Consider the following 17,809-nt stretch of genomic DNA (forward strand, 5'->3'; position numbering starts at 1 on the left):
GAAGATTTTCTTTTCTTTTTGTTTTATTTTTTGATAATTGCATCAGATTTGGAGAAGAAATAAGAATTGTCTCTGTTATTGTCATGCAGCCTCTCTTTGAACGATAGAACTGATTTACCAACATGCTAAGTCACTGACCATAGCCCTAGAAGAAAAAGGTTTGTTTTCTTTTTCAAAATTATGTATAAAAGTTTAACAAATTTCAGTATATTCTTCACAATCCTTTTTTTTTTAATTGGAACAACTCCAGTTGGAATAACTATGACATCACTTTATGTGATTAGAGATCACTTGATTGCATATATAAGCTTTGTCCTGGTAAGTGGAGAGTCCGTGATAATGCTTAGAAATACCTCGAATTAGTGTCTGGGCACTTGGATGGGGCCACTTGGACTCCCTGTGATCTGAGTCGGAACACCCTGTTTTATTCCACAGCCTAGCCTCCACATATCTAGACGGAGACTGAAGAAGAACAATTTACCAGCCAAGCAACAAAGGGATTGAGGTAGACAGAAAGTAATTAGTTTTTAATGATCTTTTGGAAGCCCCATGAATAGATTGATTTCTGTTTTGATCTTGCTTGAATTAATAGCTGCTTTTGAGTCTTCAGTCCCACTCCAGCACGCATTGTATCTCCATTTCACGGTCTGGCGCTCCCGCTGTTTAGGGTTTACTTGGACCATTGTTCCATTTTGTAAGGCTCAGCCCAGTGTTTTTGTGTTCTTCAGCTCTGAACATTGTTGTGGTGTTTTCCTTTTATTTCTATAGCTGTTTCCTCTTGAGAATTTGATGGGGTTATTATCACTCGCACGGGGCTAACATCCAAATTGGAAGTTCTTAGTCAATTCATTTCTCACTGAGAACCTCAGTGCTCCTTGCGGAGAGAAATCTCAGCCCTGTCCTGGTTACAGCCCCGACTTTTCCTTTCCCCCTTTTTGGATTATGTGAGTTATTTAGAACCCAGATTAATGAGGCTACAAGGAAGTAGTTTGTATGGCTGGAGAGGCTGTTATGACCAAAAAGCTCTTCGCAATAATAAATAGTAATTTGCTTCTCCCCAAAGCTTTCCAGACAATGACAACATCCCTAGTTTTTATCTGCGTGCTTTCTCCAGTCGCTGTTTCTGTCAGACAAGTGTCTGCATTCTTCTTCTTTGCTTCCTGCTTGCCCATCCAATTCTCAAAAAGTTTTCCTTGTCACGAAGGTAGTAAAGGTTTACATTGTTTTTCATCCTTTCTGCTTGTTTTTGGTCAATCAGGCTTGCATGTATATTTCTTAAGAATTATTTGTCAAGAAAATGTGGAAAATGAAAAAAAAATCAGCCAAATTCCCACCAACCAAGACTTTCAACACTTTAAAGCAGATCTTTTAGTTTTTCTATATAATTATATTCTTTGATGACTGTTTTTTATGCGCTTATGCCTTAAAATAATTATTCACTTTAAAGTGATCATCTTTACATGTCAAAAAATATGGATCTCCATCATAATGTTTAAAGACTGTTAGCAAAAGTATTGTATTTTTATGGTCCTGGTTTTAGAATGGCTGTAGGAGGAAAACAGAACCAATTTGAAAACAGTAAGAAAAGATCAAATAAATACCACTACTAAAGTCCTTCCGGAAAGGAGAAATGAGAAGAAACAGGCTTAAAAAGGTAGAAAGAAATTACCTTCTGGTATGAATCAACAGAACAGGACCCAAGCACTGCACTTAACACTAAGTGTGAATTAGCATTTTGGAAATTAAATCCCTGAGTCCTGGGATTCAAATCTCCTTAGTCTGTCCCTCTCCTCCCCTAACCCCACAGGACAGAGAAGGGAAGTAGCAAAAGAAAGAAAGTGCAGGATAGAGGTAGAAGATAAGATGCAGGGGCCACCTTGGAAAAGAGAGAATGCTGGGCTAGCAGGTTGGGGAGAAGCTTTAAGAGAGGAAAAGGGAGAAGGGGCTTCAGAATATTTACAGCCAACATTCCATTCAGCACCAGGCACCCAGTGGAGAAAAGGCAATTTGTCTTTGTCACAGACCTGGCTGCACTGCTTCTGTTGCTGCCAGGCATTTTGTTCCCAGAAGAAGGGGCTACCCAGGAATGTAGGGGGAAGGTTGGGGGTGGGTCAGTAAAGGCTTTCATGGCCAGTAGCACCCTTAGTCCATTTCAGGTCAGGTTAGGGTCTTGTCACTTGGCCTTCTGCGTCTGTTTATTATTCTCTCTGGGTTTCCATTTTGTGTTTTGTATAGTTGGGTATTTCTAGCTCTCTATTTCCTCTTTGTAGCTAAGTGTGGTCCTTCTGAAAAAAAAATTTTGAGACCTCTTCTAACTATGCTTTATAAGACATTGTCATTCTTTCCTTCAGTTTTTTATCTTCTGGGGAATCTAACCTTCACCCGAAGGACAAGTGGTTGCTTTCTTATGTGCCATTGAGTAAGTTTAGATACACATAATGGTGAGTATGCATCTGTTAAGTGACCTTCTGGGGAAATTTGGGCTTTTGGAATTTTTCCAAAATAAAGAAGAAATTATAACTGTTGCTTATTGTTCTTACGAATTCAACCTCATCCATAATCCAGCATTTTGGGAATTTTCCACCTTTTCCAGTAGAAGTTGTCTGGCTTTAGTAAAGACACTTAGTAACCTCATCACGAGATAATATTTTCTGTAACACACTGGCCTACTTGCTCTCTAGGGCTAAGGAGTGGCAGGATTAGGCAGTAACTTTAAATTCCAGCTCTGTCTTCTTCTAACTAAATGATCTTCTACCTATAATTTGGTTTCCTCGTGTATTTAATGAGGATATAATAGTATTTACCTTACAGGATTGTTGTGATGACTCAGTGATGTTTTATATGTGCCTGGTACCTAATAAGTTCTCCATAAATAGTAACTGCTGGTTTTGTTGTGATTGTTTATGTTAATAATAACTATCAGCCATAACTTCAAGATGCTTATGTTTTGTTTGAGGGTTAAAATTATCAGATGCTAGTCACCTAGAGGATATTTAAGTAAGTGTTAAATTGTATGTAATAACCATATTTTCAATTGCAGGCACTCAGGTGAAGGAAAGATTTATGTGGGCCAGCAGATGGTGAAAAGAAGACCTCCCTGAAGAGGTGAGGACCGAATTGAGCCTAAAAGGGTAGGTAGAATTTAGAATACACAGAAGAGAATTTAAGGTTCAAGAGAAAGGAGGTCAGAGGGAAAAGTGTGAATAAGCATATAACAAAAAAGGGTAGAGTTTCAGAGCTATTTTTCTGGGTTATTTGGCAGCATTTATTTTTTCTCTCCTTTTTCTTTTTTATTAGAGCCCTTTTATTAAATTTCATTTAATTTTTTAATTGTTACCTGTGCCAAAATAATAAATATACTCATAATATCATATCACTTTAAATCTTTAAGAATCTTGGGCAGCTTACTATTCAGCTGTTGCTTTGAAAGCACACCATTTTGGAATTAATTTTGGAAAGCTATATTTGCAAGATTGCATATTTGCTAGGCAAATTGAAAGACTTTATATTCCTAGGGACAACATTAAATTTCTAAGGAAAAGCATTGTATTTCAGCAGTTGGTATACACCATCTAATGTCTGTGACGGCCATTCCTCCGGAATTAAAGAAATCACATTGAGTGGTCTATTGTAGTATGACAGTGCTACTGAAATGCTCTGTCTCTACAGTCACCTCTTGTCCCTAGTGCTCCCCCACAAACACAGCTGTGGATGAAGCTTTGCAGGTGGGGATTTAAAATGAAGTGGAGCCACCCAGAGAGTGTGTGGGAGGGGTGCGAGGACTGAACAAATGAAGCAGGTTAAAAACACAACCCAGAATTTTCTCTTTGCAACTGTAAAGGGAAGATTAGAGAGGCATTCAAAATAAATATGAGACTGTATGATGCCTTGTGTAATAAAGTTGAGAGAGGTTAAGTTAAATTGTACTTAGTGATTTGTACATTTAGTTCTTACTCTCTAGAAATATTTTTGTTTGCTGTCACTCCTGATATTGACCTGCTGGCCTCTCAGTTAGCCTGGTTCATGGCCAGAGCCTGGCCAGCCAAGCCATGGTGTCCTGACCGACATGGCCTCACCAGGCAAAGCAACATGGCCTCCTTCAGTGCCTAGCCTATCAACCCAAGTGTAGAAATGGCAGAAAATGTTACAGATGGCTTAGCTCCTTAATTAAATGTAGGGAAAGTTTATGTGATCTATTAAATTACATATATCTTTCCGAAAGTACTTTATTTCCATGAAAGCCCCTGTAATGAAAGATTCTGCTGGCCACTGTATCTGAGCATCACTTGGAAGCATATTAGGAGAGGCAATATAGCTTAACATTTTTAAACTAAACAGATGTGGGTTGAAGTTCTCTCTCCACTGCTTAAAAGCTGTAATATTTTAGGTAGTTATTTAAGCTCTCTAAGTTTGTTTTCTTCCTGGTAAAATAGGGATAATAATATTTATTACAAAGTGTTTTTAAAAAATAAAAATTAAAAGTTTAAGTCACTTAGAGTGGTTGATACATAGTAAATCACCATTAAATGAGATTGATGATAGAAAATATTAATAGTGACTATTATTAATGAATGTAAGTTTTAATATATTTGCATTATTAATACATTATTTAATAAGTGCAATAATTAATATTAAAATACGCAATGTTAACTGCTGCAGTTATTATCATAATGCTTGATTCAGTTACTGTTTATTAGTTTCCTCATCTGTAACGTGAGGACACATTTCCTACAGACTGATGCTATGAACTATACCCAGGTGTGCTGTGAGAATTGAGTAAGAGATTGGGTGTGGCTGTGCTTTATAAACCATAAAATAATTGTTATTGGAGAGCTGAAAACAAATAGATGGTATCTGGTAGCATTTCTGACCTTAATGTGCAAAACGGTTTTGGTGAGTGCTAGTCTTTTAAGAGTTAGGGTCAGTATTTCTGGACAGCCAGTCAGATGGTTTGCAGTGCAGCAGAATGCTGTGTGCAAAAGGCTGGCTGAGCAGCTTCCAATTGTGTTTCCTTTGCCTGGCAGAGCCAATGTCGTCGCTTTGGCGTTGTAGCTATGATGGAATTCCAGAATTAGTGAACATCTAAACAAATTACTTTGCTGAGGAACATTCTTTCTCCTTTTTCTACATTTGTGACTCTGTTGGGATAAACTCGCTGAATTTCCACGTTAAGCTAGATCCTTTGTGAGGCAGTTTTACCTATAAGAGTATCCCTATAATCATCCTCTAAAATGGGCTTTATCTCTTATATTTACAGACAAGGAAACTGAGGCTCACTAACTTGCCCAGCTATAAATGGTAGAGCTGAGATTAAAGCTCTTATCAAACTGAAGTTGTCTTTGTGTTTTCTGACACCTTAGTTCATTGATACTCATATTGTTTGAACACAAGTATAGAAAAAGGGGAGCGAAGGGGGAGTGGTTCTCAATGGAGAGAGATGCTACCTCTCTGAGTGTTTGAAAGTGAGCAGGGGAACTTTTGATTGCCACAGTGACTGGGTGATGGGGTGCTGCTGGAATTGGGGGGGCAGGGACCATGGATGCCACATACTCAGCAGTGCTCTCAGTAGTACATTGATGAATTGTCCCACCCAATATGCTAGTAGTTCCCTTGTTGAGAGACAAGGGACCTAGTTATTCAGAAATATCTCTCCCGACTTCTCCTGAAGTGATAAAAGGGGCTGGGGCTGTGTTAGTGGTTATATTTTATAGTTTTCACTTGTGCGCTTCTTACAGCGTAGAAAAACCCCACCCTCACTTCCCAAGTAAGACTAAATTGTTGCTCTTTAGGTGTTTTGTTTATATGCTCATTTTAACTCTTATCACAATATATTTATCACCGTATTCCATACCGCAAAAATGTGAGTGTGCACACCATTTTATTTCTTGCTGGTTTTGTGGTGCCCAGTGTAGTCTGGTTAATAGTTGGTGCTCAAATAACACTTGTTATATGAGGGCATAGCGGTTTCTCTGTCGTCTGTAAAGCCCAGCAAACAAGCTTGAAAGCCTGGATTTGTTTGTCCTTACTGCACCTCCAGAAACCCCAGCTTGGCTTAAAAAACATTACTGTTTCACGGGGTCATTAAGTACACCTGAATTCTTGCTCCTTTTCTGACTGATGAATACTCTAGTAGCTTGGGGGTCCTCATTTGGTCACCAGCAATCTTCTAGGAGTGAAAGTTCTGCTTTTTGAATCTGGGCAAGGAGCTGTTGCCTTAGAGAGATTAGTTTTCCCTTCAGCTCCTTTAAGTTGTAGCTCCATTTCCCGCCTTGGGTGCTTTGAGTGCTAGAAGGAGACTATTACCAGAGCTACGATCTGTTTTCACATTGGTCGGCCAGAGTAAAAGCACCACATCTGATTTTTCAAGCAGGCACTTTAATTCATCAGAATCTTTAATTCTAATTTTCTACCTGTTAAAGCTTTGAAAGATTATTTATTTTCCCTCATGGTATTTGTATATACATCAGCGATATTTTCCTTTTTCTTATCATTCCAACAGACTTTCATATATTGTTAATGTATGGAGAACTGTGTTGGCATTGGCACTTTTATTACTAAACCAAACACCTCCAAGTCCTTTGAGAAGAACTATGTAATTTTCCATTTTATTTCTGAGACTTTAGTTATCATGTGACTTGCCTAAGATCCCTTAGCAAGAATATTGAGGGGTTAAAATAAGCACTAAACATCCTTGATTCCTAGTTACTTGACGTTAATGCTCTTCTCTTTCCCTCCCTCCCTTCCTCCCTCTCTTCCTACCTTCCTTCTTTCCTTCAGTCCTTCCTTCCTTCCTCCCTTCCTCCCCGCTTCCCACTCTTTCTATTTTCTTCTTTTCTTTCTTTCTTTCTCTCCAGGAACTTCATTATCTACTTTCTTCTACATCTTATATGAAATTACTGATTTTCTCACTAAAATTAATCTCTTAGACTTAGCAGTCAGGGTAGACCCAAGTAAAGATTGGTTAACTTAGGACTGTTAGCGTTGTGGAATCTGCTTACCCTCTCTCACCTTAACTGTTGTGTCTCCCATATTCTTAATATCCTCTTTCATCAATTTCTTTAAAGAAAAATGACCACTTTTGTCTACTATCTCCCACCTTTTCCCACCCTTTTATTCACTCTTATAACCTTTTCTCATTAATGCTTTTTCTTCCTTTCTTTCTCTTCCTTTCTTTCCCTTTCTTCCTTCCTTTTCTTTCTTTTCTTTTCCCTTTCTTTCTTTCTTCCCTTTTTTTTCTCTCTCTCTCCACCCCCACCTTCCCCCCCTCATCTCTCTCTCTCTTTCTATTGCAGGCAGCATGTATTCTGGTTTTGTTTTGTTTTCTCTCCTTTTTGGGGATGAGGTAAGTATGGTGGGGTATGTGTCCCTACACAGAAAAGTTTTAAACTGCCAACTGAGTGAAACTTTATGACTTTCTGAAATGTGGACTAGGTTGTGGTGTACTGGTTCCTTTTGAACTAATGCAGTTTCATCAAATGGCTGGAAAAATCAATCAGCAGACTCTGAAAGCCATTTAAAGAAAAGAAATAGTAAAGAAATAGACAGAGGATGTAAATATACTTCAGTCTCTAAGCAGGTAAAGAGAATTATCTTTATTGAAATGATGTGTTTGAAAAAAGGACAAGACATTGATTTGAAAAGTCACTGCCTTCCGCCCTGGGAGGAATCCAAGGATTACTGGCATTACGAGGAGAGATCACAGGTTATGGCTACTAAATGGACGGATTACTGAGACACACTTGCTCAAAGAAGACAATGGGAATTAAGAGATTACAATGAGTAGAGAGTAGTATTAACTGTATTTCCAAGGCTAAATATTTAACAAAAGAAGTAAGAACAATTATTTCTCCCGCCAAAGTGTGGAGTGTTGGAACTGAGGCTGCTTTTGAACATTCTTTCCAATTTTGACTCCCGAGACTGTAGGTTCTGTATACTAGTCTAGGAGAAAAGATGGCAGCTATGCTGATTTGGATATTGTTTCAAAACTCAGTCTTAATTTGTTGTCTTAATTCATATACTTTCCGCCCTTCCTCAGTCACTGCTGTTACAATTCAGACAGTGAAGGGCGATGTAAGAATCATGCCTTCCATAAGAATCATGCTTTTGGAAGAGACTGTAAGTAAGGTCCTTGAACTGTTTTTCACAGACCCAGTTCTGATCTAAAGAATGTAACTGAGTTTCTCAGACTCTCAGATATTTCATATGCAAAATGGAGGGAATGGTGCTAGATGATTTTCAGAATTCCAGATGTTAAAAATAGAAACTTCCCAAAGATCTACAAACATATTAGTTGGAAACACTGAGAATCTATTTAATTGTTCAGTGATATTATGTCTTGGAAATATCAAACAGAAGTTCATGAATGTTTTGCCTTTTAAGAATGTTGTAACATTTACAAGATTTATACAGACCCTATTGGGGACAACTGATTTCGTTTTAAAAGGACTAATAACTTTTTATTTAAGAATAATAAAATGAATTTACATATAAAACATAAATCACTTAAACATTTCTCATGAGTATGTTTTTGTCCAAACATTGCTAATTCCTAGGAACCAACAAGTAAAACTTTTGACATTGAAGTAAACTAAAATGAAGTCATCTGATCTAGTTTTAGTCTGAGAGATTTCATTCAGTTCCAAAATGCCTATAAAAGTAAAGCTACCTTTTGATAATGTACTCACACTTGATGTAAGATTGATATATAAAAAATAAATAAATAAACAAAACATAATGAAAATGGGTTAATTCGTAGATACAGAAAACAAACAGATGGTTGCCAAAGAGAAGGGGAGTAAGGGGCAAAATAGATAAAGGGAGCTAAGAGGTACCTCCAGTTATAAAATAAATAAGCCATGAAGATGTAGTATACAGCTTAAGCAATATGTTCAGTGGCACTGTAATCACTTTCTATGAGGACTGATGGTTGCTAGACTTATTGTGGCAATCATTTCATAACGGATGCAAATATCAAGTTATATGTGGTACACCTGAAACTAGCATGACATTGTGCAACAGCTAAATTTTCAATTCAAAATATATGATAAAAGGTTTTTAAAGTTTCTTCTGTATAGCACAGGGAACTGTGTTCAATATCTTGTAATAACCTTTAATGAAAAAGAATATGAAAATTAATCTATGTATGTTTATGCTTGACTGGAACGTTGTGCAGTACACCAGAATTTGACATATTGTAACTGGCTGCACTTCAATAATAAGAAAAAAAAAAGAAATGGAAAGTAAAGTTAGCAAAATATGTTGATATATCTCATTTTTACCTAAAACCTCAAAATGAACAAATATTGATAACAGAAAAAAATTACAGTATAAATAATATAACTGTAACTAGGAAGATACTGTTACTTTAAATCTTTCTTTAAAAAATACTAGGAAACCTTTTAGTGGTTGTGCTTTCCTTATTTAGCTGGGTTAATCTCTTAGTTGCTAAGGGCACATGATTTGTTTATAAACTTGTTAAACCAAATCTGCACACAACCACATCACAGATAATAAAGTGGGAAAAAAATGCTCAAATTGTCAGTCTGCACCCACTTAACCACCTCCATCTTATTAATGCGTAATTTAACTTTTTCAGCAATGTATTCCACATTGCATGTTTTCCACATTGTTGTTTCAAATGATGTGCTGCTGCTGATTGTTAACCATGTGTATGGGTGTGGCTGAAAAGACCTGATGTGCGACCAGAATTCCTTTTCCAATGACATACCCAGGCTGGGCTACTGTCAGTGAGTCATTCTTGCTGCGATGACACTGGATCTCCATGTGAAGGCTGAAGTGTTTGAGATGGCCTGGCAGATGCCCAGCATGTTTATTCCACATTGGTACCACTAGCACTAGCGAGGAGTGTATGCCACACTTAGGTTACTGGCATTTAAAACTTTCCCCTGATATCTGTCTCTTTTTAAAAGCCTGATTTTGAAATAAATAAAACCAGGTCTTTCTACTACCACTTATCTAATGAGCTTTCAACCTTCATAGTGTTTTGTCATCTAACATATGGAATTATAAAGTACATGAGATTTAAAATTTCCTAAAGGGTCATAGTTTTCTTAGCAATTTTTACAATGGTATTGTTGTCCTGATAGGTCAGATGTCAGTGCTAAAATGTAGCAAAGCTTCTGTAATTGTGTGTGTTTGTGTGTAGTGGAAGTTTAAAGAGAGGTGAAATGACTTTTTGACAGGTGATAATATTAATCCAAGTATGGAAAAGTTTTTAATCTATTGTAGGAGACTGAAATTTATACCTGATAACTTAGGAAGGCAGAAATGTAATTTTTCTGTTCCAGAATTAGAATTAATCTTGAGGTCCTGCTCTGCAGAGATGAGATAACTTAATTCCTCCTGGTCCAGTAGCCTCAGTTTGACCCAGTGATTTTTTAGCCAAAATTAAATATCTTAGTCACCATTCATTTCAAAGCTCAGTTGCTTTTCAGTGAAGGGCATCTGGAAGGATTTCTTTCCATTTTCCTCAGTGGTATCTAGGAGTAAGGGAAAGGTCATCCACCCGGGCAGCAGCAGTGGACCAGCTGTCCTCCTGGTCACTGCTGGTCTTGCCCTGCAATGCCTGACTTGCCTAGTTCCAGCACATGACCCATCTATTGCACATCCTGATCATTTCTATAATTTATGCTTATGCATCTTTGATTTTGAGACTCTTGATCAATGTGGCAGGTCCTTTTTGGACCTAGGTTTTGAACACCTCTGCATTCCCCATGAGGACTTCTGGTTTGTTTCTCCATCCTTCACTGGAGTGTGTGAACCCCTTGGGGCTTGTCCTAAAACTCACACACAGACAACTTCTTCAGCCATTAAGACTGTATTTCACCCCCACTCCATTCTGAAGGCTATGCCTTCAATGTAGAGCTTCCAAGAAAAGTTGATGAGGGGTCCAGTCTCTGCCCCAGAAAGCAGAGGCTCAATAATGGCTCCTCAGGTGCCCCAAACCGATGTGGGTGCTACTCTCTGTTCCTGAGATTTGACCCCTGGGCAGGGAATAGGGAAGTGGACCCCTCACATCTGATTTTATGTCCTTCTCTTTTTCTTGCTTTTACTATTTCTTCCAGCACAGAAATGGTTTTTCCTTTTCAACTCCTGTCTTCAAGAAATTGATTCTGGGTCATATCCCCCCCACCTTTTTTTACGACTCTAGAACATTTAGGTATTGATCTGAGTCCTTCAGGCTTGGCTTTTATATGCAAAATGCTCAGCTTTGGGAAGTTTTAATAAAGCTGTCTTTTTTTTTTTTCTCTAGGAAAGCCTAACTCCTGCTAAATCAAAGCCTTTGCATTCAGGCAATAGTCTTGCTATGGATGTCAAATCTTGTATTGTAAAACTGTAAGCTGATTGATGGCTGCTGTTCTTGGCTGTACGTTGCCCTTTTCCTGAAGCAGTGAACTCCAATGAATTAAGAGGGTGTGGGGAATATGGGGAAAACTACAGGAAAATGAGGATTTAAGGTTTACCAGGGATGAAACTACATTGGTTTAATACCGCAAAAATATTATACCCATTATGTCAACATCATCTCTAAGTCGCCAATTTACTGTGGAGACTTTTTAGAAGAGTCTCATGAAAAGGAATGAAATTCACATTTGGATTTCTATTAATGAACAGTATATTTTGTTAAAAAGAAGAGTCACTCTAGTCTTCTTTAACTTGCTGTTACTCAGCCATTTTTCTTTCTTTTGTAATTTAGTCTTTACATTTTTAAACTGTAAAATGAAATGCAGATACAAACCTTTGCAAAGGGATGTATGTATACATGAATGAATTACCTAATGAATTTAAGGTGAACAGCTTTGTAATTATCACTAGACAAGAAATAGAACTTTTCTAGCCACACAAACACCCTCTCTACAGGCTACAATCCTCCCTTCTGCTACATGTAACGATTATCCTGACTTTTATAGTCATCACTTCCTTCTGTGTGTGTTTAGTTTTGACATTCGGATGTGCATCCTTAGACACTATAGTTTAGTTTTGCCCATTATTTTAAATTTGAGAAGTTTTTAAGACTTTAAATCTATGGTTCCTCCCTCTGTCTCTTTTTTTTTTCTTTCTTTCTTTTCTTCTTCTTCTTCTTCTTTTTTTTTTTTTTTTGATATTTCTATGTTCCTGTTGAAGACCGGCACTGTTGGATCTCTAAAGATTCCCACGGTCTGGATTTTGCTGATTGCACACTCATGGTGTAGTTTAGTATGTTCCTTTGTCCTCTTGTACTTTTTGCAAATTGGCAGCTGGATCCAGAGGCAGTATCAAACTCAACATCAATCTCTTTGGCAAGAATAGAAGTGGTGTTCGGGCAGACTGTGGGAGGCACATAATGTCTTTTTATGTCTTCTTATGATGTTAGGGATTGTTAACATTTATAGTGCCTAAATCCATTGTAAACTATACTCTTTAGTGCCACTTTCACACTCTGGATCATCAATATATATGTAAGATTCTGAAAATTGCAGGTGAACAGGAGATAAGCTTTCCCAAATGGTACTGCAATTTAAAAAACTTTTAGATGTGCTTTATTTACTTTTGTATTTGGTATAAACTAGGTTGCCAAGGTCACATCAAGCTTGGAGCAAATGCAGAACTACAATTGCAGGGAGAAAGAATTTCTCTAGCCCTACCCCTCACCTGCTACTGTGGAACTTCTCCTTCCTACAAAGTTCTCTTCTTCTCACCAGATGCTACTGGGAGTACCCAGGTAGTGTCTCCTGAATGCTCGGAAAAACAGCATTCTCAGCTACCATGAGACATCTTTCTGTCTCTTCCCTTGTTGCTCAACTTTGATTCCCTTTGGTGATGTCTTGTTTATAGCTTCTGGACTCCATGAAACCCTTTATAGGTGGTCTCTCATGGCTGCTGCTACTGCATTGATGTGGGTGATATGCCCAGGGGCAGAGTCTGCTAATTCTTCCCCAAATACCTGTTTTGTTGTTCTCCTGGATATACAGCTGTATTACATTACTCAGTCTTCCTTGTAATTTGCTGTGGCAATGTAATGAATTTCTATTTGCTTCCGCAAAGATTTTTTAAATAAGGTGCATTGACAAGTACTAAGGGTTAGGACTTCAACATATATTTTGGGGGGACTCAATTCAATTTACAAATAGGTATTATATGTTTTACAGGGGGGATTTATTTGCTACTGAAGCACACTTGACTATGATCATATTGGTGACATGCTGCACTTCACAGATTCTGGAAAAATTTATTTCTCACACCTTTATTTCTCATCCAGTGTATCTCAGATTTTTTCCAGTAGCATCTGGTGAGAGGAAGAGAACTTTGTAGGAAGAAGTTCTACAATAGCAGGTTGTGGGGCGGGGGGAAGAGCTAGAGAAATTACTTTTCCCTGAAACAACCTATTTACCTGAAAGAAGAGCCACTATCTTTCTATAACTCATGCCTCCATCCATGGAGGGCTGGAAGGAAGTCAGAGGTGGTGATGGAGAGGTGAGGAATGACAGTCGTCTGCACAATGGACACGCTTTGTGCCTGAGTGTTGTTCTACCTGCTGTTCATGGGGGCTGCTCAGCTATGTTTCTACTCAGTTCCATGAGCATAAAATCTTTCCAGGAGGCTCATTAGCCAATGGTACTCTTGGCAGAACCACTTCCCTCCTGCTACCACCCCTGCAGGCATGACCAGACATATTTAATCCTAACCTGGACATGGCAGACACCCCTGCTTTGTGGACTTCTACTGAGAGCTATAAAAGGTGTTAAGGACAGATGATAATTAGAAATTCACCTCAATCTCCAGCGAACAGACTTTTAGGTAAAACTTAGCAGAAGTAACTGGTTGACAGGACACTGTCAGGATGCTCATTTAGACGATTTCCTTCAAGCAAACTTTTGAAACAAAGGTACAAACCAAGGTAAGTCAAAAGGTAAAAACACACTGGTAAACTTGTTATTTTAGTTCTTAAAACATTAATTTGCTATTCTTGGGCAGCATAAATACAAACTAAAGTGTGGGAATCAGTGATTATTGAGAAGGCAGTGTTCTTGTGTTTGTGTCTCTGTTCATCAATGCTTCTTAAATTTATGCAAATAATCAGCACACAAGTGTGTTTCCTAGTCTTTGTATGCTTAGCAGGCAGTCCTCTTTCTCACACCTCAGACATGTGCTTCCAGGCCGCTTTGCTGGTGTCTAGTCAGTCCGCTGAGATACTCACTTAGGTCTCCCGCCCTGTCTGGAGGAACTCCAGCGTGGGAGAATCTAAACACATCATTCAAAGGCCTGTGAGGTTGGAAAGCAAGGAGGTTTTAGATGATTTTTGTTTTGTTTGTTTTAGATGATTTTGGACTTGGGTCAGTGCCTCCCATTTACAGCTGGAATGTGCACTGGATGGTTTTAGACGTGTTTTGGAAGACTGATGTGGGCCTCATGAAAATCAGCTACAGTGGGGCCCCAGGAGACTCGAGCAGGTTATCACGCTAAGAAACATGTCTCTCTTTATCAGTGAATATTGATGGTGCACAAGGGGGCCGTGGAAATTCTCCTCCTCCACTGGCAACCTCGGGCCTCTCAGACAACCTGCTTAGTCAGAACCAGGGCCATGGTGAGCTCTTCTCTGTGGCTTCTCCTTCATGCTTTGACTCCAAATGAAAGGGGTTCACCCACAGGATTTCAAGCCAAAACCCAAGAACTAGATTATTCCTGTAAATGACATGAATGACCCATCATTGGTGAATGGAAAGAAAATGCTCCCAATGTGTAGAGCTATGGGAACAAAGGCTAGTAGGGAGGGCCAGTAGCGTCCAACTGAGCACACAGGTCATCACATGACAATTGCCTTCTTACCACTTTCCGAGGGTGAAAAGATGTCTTATAAAAGTGTGAATCACTCTTGCTTTATTTTATGGGGGGGGGTGTTACTTGTGGTGAATCCATTTGTTCCATAACATCACATTTACCCCTTTCCGATTTGATCCCCTAGTATAACTTTCCACCTTTTTAAAAGAAAATACACAATCTAAAGCTGGATTGCAAACAGTTATTCCACAACTAAACCAAACCAGAATAAAACAAAATAAAACAGAACCCAAACTGGTTATCAACATTTAGAAATCAGCAGATTGCACCTGAGAATCTGCGTTTCTTGCATTTCTTGTAACACGGGCCTGTGACAGCACTGGTCTTGCATTTCTGCATGGCAGCAACACACTGGAGCCGGGTAGATGGAGCCGCGTTTAGAGGGAGGCACGTGCTCTTATTAATGCAGGCCACCTTCCCTCATCAACACGACCTTAAAGGCATTTGAATTTGAAGTGTCTGTTCCATAGGAAAGAAAAGTGATCTTCAACAATTTTTATTTTCTTCCTTGAGATACTAAAGTTTTTTTAAATTTAAATTAAAAAAAAAAAAACATTGGAAATGAGCCACAGCCAGGGAGTAGGAATGGCCAGTGAAAAATGAGTAAATAAATGGACTTCCCGAGAGCTGTAATTAAGTATATTCAACAATAGCTGGGTTCAGTGTTTCCCACGTCTGAAAGACTGACAGAAGCACCAGAACTAGGTAGGCAGTTCGTATCTAGCCTGTATATATGTTGCAAAGGGAGATATTTCCCAGAGGATAGTACTGTTGGTGTTGAGTGCCCGAAACTATGGCTTCAAAGAGCCTGTCCCCTGCTATGGTAAAACATGCGGTCACCTCACTGGGGAAGAAAGTTTCTGGGTCATGTGATATTACGCAGAACAAGGGAAACAGAATGCTTTTGGATTTAGTTAATTTTTATTCTCGCTTCAACTCCTTCTCCCTAGAGGATATGGTCTCCTGAGAGGCGTTCTTGCTTCTTCTCTTGTGTTCTTCTTTCAAGTTCCAGTTAGCTGTAGGGAAATTATAATTTTTAAAAAAATTTTACAGATGTGATCAGAAAAAATATAAAAATTATGATCAATGAAATACAACCTCTTCTGGTTTTTAATACTAAATAAGACAAATTTTAAAAAAATACATGTCCATGTTTCTGACTCTCTTAAATTTTCCACCTTCCCATGATTTCTATTCTCTCGCAATTCATTTTTTTACGGTCTTTTTCCAGGAATCCTTCCATCTCATTAGGTTTTCCTTTCTTTTTTTTTTTTCTCTCTATGATGCTGCATTTTCCTTTTATTCTAAAATCTGTGTTTAATTTTCCAGCTCTCTACTTTTATTCTTATTTTCCTTTTGTCAGCCTGATCTCTTTTATTTTCTCTCTATTGTTTCATTTTCTCCCTCTTGGTGCCCTCCTTCATGTGCTATTGTACATGGTCTCTTATTTCTCTCTTCTGTTCAGTTTGTTTTATTCTCTTACCATATATTAATGCTTCCTGCTTAAGAACAAAACAAACACAAAATGGATTCTTGTGTTAATCACAGCTTTCTTTCCAATTTCTTTACACAAACTCCACACTGTAAATCAGGTTTTTTAGACTCTAAATTGCCCAAACCCTGTTATGAAATAGTTTCCCCCAGTTTCCTATAGAAAATTAGAAGTTTGTTTGTCTTTTAAGGAATGAATGTTCTTTCCATGTAGTAGTTACTGTATGATAACCCTGCGCTGGAAGTCATTATGTGGGCTCTAGTCCTGTCTTGTCCCTTTGCAAGCTGTATCACCTTAAAGAAGCCACGGTGTCTCATCTGTGAAAGCTAAGGGAGAAGAACTTCACTGCTACTCAAAGTCTGGTCCTCAGACTGGCCACATCACAGTCAGCCGGGAGCTTGTAGCTCTAAAAACCTCAGGCCTCACCCACACTTCCTGACTCAATCCGCACTTCAGCTTGTCTGCTCATGGAAGTTTGAGAAGCACAAACTAGATGATCTCCAAGGCTTTTTTTAGCTTTCAGCTTTGCTGAAAATAAGTGAAAACTTATTTTAATAAGTGAAAGTAAGAGAAAAAGTAAAATGAAAACTACCTTGTTCATAAGGCATAGTAAAATCACCCAAGAATCTTTGATAAACTGCCAGTGTCTTGGCGTCCTTCCTCAGATCAACTAATTCAGAAACCCTGGGGATGGTTCTTTTCCCTTGTCCCAGGTGGTTTTAACGAGTGGACTGAGAACCACTCAGGTGTACTGCTGGAACTTTTACCTCCTTTTCTGTTGCCATTAGCACTGCTTTCTTTTGGTTGTGAAGTGAGTAATTCTATGGAAAGAGGAACTCCAAACTATTTAATTTTACCTACTCAAGGCCACCAAAAGTTATTCTGGGAAGGGTAAGGAGTTAAGAAGATAATTATTGAAAGCAACTATGTGTATTTTCATAGCTTTGTGAGAACACAAAGCAAAGTTCACTTACTTTTTTTCTTCAAGCCTCACTCAGACTTCTGCTGACAGTGGGGGTGTTTGTGGTAACAAGAAGGAAGTGACCCCTGTCGAGTGACAGATACGACACTGCATCCTGAGAGACTTGGGGGTGGGGGTGTATGTTTCGGCGGAATGGTTTCGTGTCATCATAACTTGGTGCTAGTGCTGACCGTGCGAGCACAATTAGCCACATGATACGTTTGGATTACCAAACATTACGTTCCCGTTTACTTTTGATTACTTCAGGTGGTTGAACTGTAGCTGATTTAAGAAAAATTGAAAGCAACAGAATTTTTTTCCTAGAACTTCCGTACACAACTTAGTGTGAGAACTGGGAAGTGATAGCCATCAAATAGTCACAAGTGTGGAAGTTGTGACAATCCCATTATGGGGAAATTCTTTTATATTACAGTTTTCCAAGTTAGACCTTGAGAAAATGTGTCTTTAAAGACAATGTTTACTGTTTCTTAAGGTCATTTTTTTTTCTAGTGCTCAAT

The 17,809-nt window shown here is 38.5% G+C and overlaps 1 protein-coding gene across 4 annotated transcripts in view; it reads left to right on the forward strand.

Annotated features, from left to right (window-relative positions):
- The window catches only part of CENPW (centromere protein W), a 407,181-nt gene that overhangs the window by 72,992 nt on the left and 316,380 nt on the right, over positions 1-17,809 (forward strand). For all 4 annotated transcript variants that reach the window (XR_012074983.1, XR_012074982.1, XR_012074984.1 and 1 more), the window contains exon 2: positions 3,041-3,131. The gene's annotated coding sequence lies outside the window, so the exon portion shown is untranslated. The remainder of the gene's footprint in view (positions 1-3,040; positions 3,132-17,809) is intronic.

The sequence above is a fragment of the Vicugna pacos genome, chromosome 8 (assembly GCF_048564905.1).
Source record: "Vicugna pacos chromosome 8, VicPac4, whole genome shotgun sequence".
Taxonomy (NCBI): domain Eukaryota; kingdom Metazoa; phylum Chordata; class Mammalia; order Artiodactyla; family Camelidae; genus Vicugna; species Vicugna pacos.